The following is a 3976-nucleotide window of genomic DNA, read 5'->3' as shown; positions in this document are numbered from 1 at the left end:
TATATATAGGCATTTACTTGGTTGTTGTTTGCTTGTTTTAATATTAACTTTTTTTCTCAGATTTATAAATAGCTTTTAAAAAAATATATTTTCTACACTAATTCTTAGTTCTTTTATCTTATGATATGGTTATAAATTTTTATGATGGTTGTTATATAGTAATTGATTCTTTTTGTTAATTGAAAAAATTTTACTGGTAAAAAAATCTATTCTCTTTGAAATGCTAGATTAGATTGGAGCCCTGAATAATATTTAGTGGAGTTGAATTGTGATTTGTCCGTGAATCATAAATAAGCAATAGAGCGCAAGTAAGAAAATAGAGGGATAGATAGAGTGAGCAATAATAAACAATAACATGTTGTGTCAATCATTGTCATATTCATAAAATAATTTCTAGAGGAGGGTAAAATATGTTGTTATATTTTTATCCTTACTTAAAAGGGGTCATATTTGATATTTCTGATATTTTGACATTTATGAGTTTATCCTTTGGATGCTCTACGATTTATTAAGTTTAATTTACTTCGGGTTGTCAAGATAAAATCGGTTGGTTCAACTTACTTGATATGAGTCAATCGGCTATGATGAACCGATTGTCGATCCTAAACCCTGATGAGACAACTTTTGGCATCTCTGGGATGGTTGGAGAAATTAGGGGGCAGATTCTTTCTTGGATCGACTCTTTTGTGACGATTGACTTAGATGTTATTTTTCCTCTTTTTTGTTTGAATGGCTCATTCTTGTATCCTTGGGTTATCTTTGATCTTATTAGCTTTGGCTCGAACAACTTTATTCGGTCGGACAAGAAGGCCTTACAACCTTGTGTTAGTGGTCTCATTCGTTGCACTCTTTTTTTTCATACTGTTAGATTTCAAGATTAATGCTGACACATTTTTTATGGACATATTTTAGTCTCGCGATTCTCTCATTTCTTGAATGTGATGTGATACTAATAAATAATTTAATGCAAAAAATAGTTGGCATTTATTATTAATCAAAATTCTTTTGATGTCCGCGCATTTGGTTCTTATAAATAAGACATTATAATGGAAAACAAGTCCAATCCCCTGGTTAGTATCCTCAACAAAGATCTAATTAGTGCTGCCTTCGGGAGGCCGAAATAGGGGCTCCGCCCATAAGATGGAAGGAAGAAAAAAAAATCGTTGTTAAGAAAGAAAAGCAGTTTCCCCGACGAATCAGGTGAGGTCGGTTGATTTGTTCCTTGACACTAAGCAGAGGAATGCTCAGGCGATCAACTAAGCCATCAATTCGTCAGTTCGACCTTCTTCTGCGGCACAAGACCCACCGACTGAACGGACCACGCAAGATGTAGCTGAAGTTCTGCCTTTGTATGGTGAGGTTGCTTTGTTGATTACGTCTGAGTTGGATTGACTCCATGTTATGGGGAATCTCGATCTTACTTGTTAGACTTCGATTTTTTCTAAGGTACCTTTTTTTACGTTGTTTCTTGGTGTAGTTGACCAGATTTTAATAGTCCTTGGTGATGACTAGCCTCTAGCAAATATGGGTGAGAACCCGGCACGACGCCAGCGGTGGTTGCCTCGGCAATAGCGGCGACTGCCCAGGCAACAGTCCAGGGCATCCAACTCGTGAGTGAGGGGGTGATAGGGTTGACTTCCTAGGAAATTCTCTCAAGACCCACGGGGAAGTAGCTGACGGATGACAGATATATCCCAGATTGTTGGCTCACCACTTGGACGAGATTGAGAACTCTTTCGCTCAGTCAGCTAAGATCCAATAAGGTGAGGAGATGCACGAGTCGCTTGCGCAAAAATAGTAGAGAGGATCGAGGGGAGATGGTTACTCTTCACCAGGAACTATCAGAAGTCCGTCTAGGCTTAAGCTGAGACAGATCGGATGAAATAATAAGTTTGGGGGTGTTTTCTATAAAAGACTATTTTAGTAGGAGTTTGCCTTGGCTGAAGTTGCGACCGATCCCCTTGTCAAATATTTCCTCTTGGGGATGGTATATCCAGACTGTCCAGTCTACTACTACTCCATTGAAGTTAACAAAGAGGTGTTTGAGTGTTTGTGAATGTTAGGGATGTTGAAGAACGTCAACTTCCGGTCTATCAATATCTTGACCCAAAAATTGTCAACCAAGTGCTACAGCCGGAGACTTTCATTCAGATGAATGAGGATGATTGGAAGGCTTTAGATGCCAAGGAAACTGAGAGGGAGGCAGTGTTTGTTGCTTGGGCAGAGAAGAAGGCTCGTGTGATTGCTTGTGCCAAAACTGCTCGCCTTGAGGCAATTAGAGTGGTGGGCCGATCGAAACCCAGAGTGGTCCTTGCTAGTAGAGATATGGACTGTACGGAACTTGTTTATTTGAAATATGATTCATCTATTATTTTTTTTAAAAATCACCACTGGTGAGCTAATTCTCATTAAGAAAAAATAATTTTGGCGGGGTTCACTGTAAGTCCCCTCAGGTCACGGGTTCGATCCCCAGTGTCGCTGAGTTCTCAAATATTTAGGCACATAATGCGGGTTGTCAACATGGGGCTTAGCGCATGGGAAATCGGTATTTGGGTGGGTGCCATATCTATACACACACACACACACACACACACACACACACACACACACACACACACACACACACACACACACACACACACACACACACACACACACACACACACACACACACACACACACAAATAAAATCCAACTTACTTGTATCCTATTGAGAGAAAATTTTTTTATTTCTCATTCTTTCATTAAAAAAAGAAAAAAAACTTTCTCAGCCTTGATTAGTTTTTCGATCAGGCATCAAAGGTGTCAGCATTCCACCGTGTCATGCACCCGATGGTAAGCACGGTACTTCTTCAAATCCCGAAGATAAGCATTGGTCTTCATCATGGGTGCTTTTTTGAAGTAATCTTATTTTGAATAATCTCAACTATATCATCAAACTCTCAGAAGAGTTGCCTTGGATGCTTCATGGTTAGGCAGTAGGCGCTCATTGTATCAAGCAAGCCAGTGGTGAGGGTACGAAACCTAACTTCCTCAATGGTGCTTTCTATCGATCACCCTATGGTCCTGGGGTGGCCGAGCATCTTCGTAGCGAGGTTGGGTGAAAGGACGCAACTCATGTCTCGGTCTCCACCCTTCGCCTTGCGTGCCCTCTTTTGTGTGCGTCGAGTCGATGATTCTACTATGGAGGAAACATGATTGGACTTATTCTCCTCGACATATGTGGTTGTTGGTCAGTTCCAATAACTTATTAATATCTTCGACCACTGTTGATCCAATACGTATTGGTGTATTAGGAGTCATTCCTTCAACCCCAGAGCAAGGGTGACATGGGATACTACAGGCTCCTAGTCTCGCACATGCAACATCTCCTTTTGCAAGCATGTGATAAGCGAGCAAAGGCTGTTGCTCAATCCCTTGCAGATCTGCAGGAGGTCCCGTAAGTTTTTTTTGGAGTTTCTAGGCACCGCCAAGTTGCGCCTCAAATTAGCTTGAAATCAACAAATGATCTGATTACTCTCGACGGTAATAGATTGAACCACCTAGTGTCGACTCCCTCAACGGCGTAAAGAAGAGAAAATATGTTAGTGCATTAGTGATTCTTAATAAACACTTGGTTGGCCAAAGAAAAACTATTATTATTATTTAATCAAATCATATCCTTCTATAAAAAAAAAAAAAAAAACCATATCCTTATATGAAAGATTCTATTTATCTTTCACGATGAACTAGAACGAATAAAAAATTAATACACACAAACACTAAAAAAAATTATTTTTTTCAAAAAAATCCAACTTATATCCTATTGAGACGAATTTTTTATTTCTTATTCTTTCATTAAAAAAAAAAAAAACTTTTGAAGCCTTAAAATTTGTTACTTTTGTTGTGAGATTTTTTTTTTTTTTCAAAAAATAGTATTTGAGGCAGTTTTTATTTCTAAGTTTCTGATTTTTATTTTTCAGGCAAATGCGCGCTT

The sequence above is a fragment of the Phalaenopsis equestris genome, unplaced genomic scaffold (assembly GCF_001263595.1).
Source record: "Phalaenopsis equestris unplaced genomic scaffold, ASM126359v1 Scaffold000930, whole genome shotgun sequence".
NCBI classification, from domain to species: domain Eukaryota; kingdom Viridiplantae; phylum Streptophyta; class Magnoliopsida; order Asparagales; family Orchidaceae; genus Phalaenopsis; species Phalaenopsis equestris.
The sequence above is the reverse complement of the archived record's forward strand: the minus strand, read 5'-3'. Positions refer to the sequence as shown.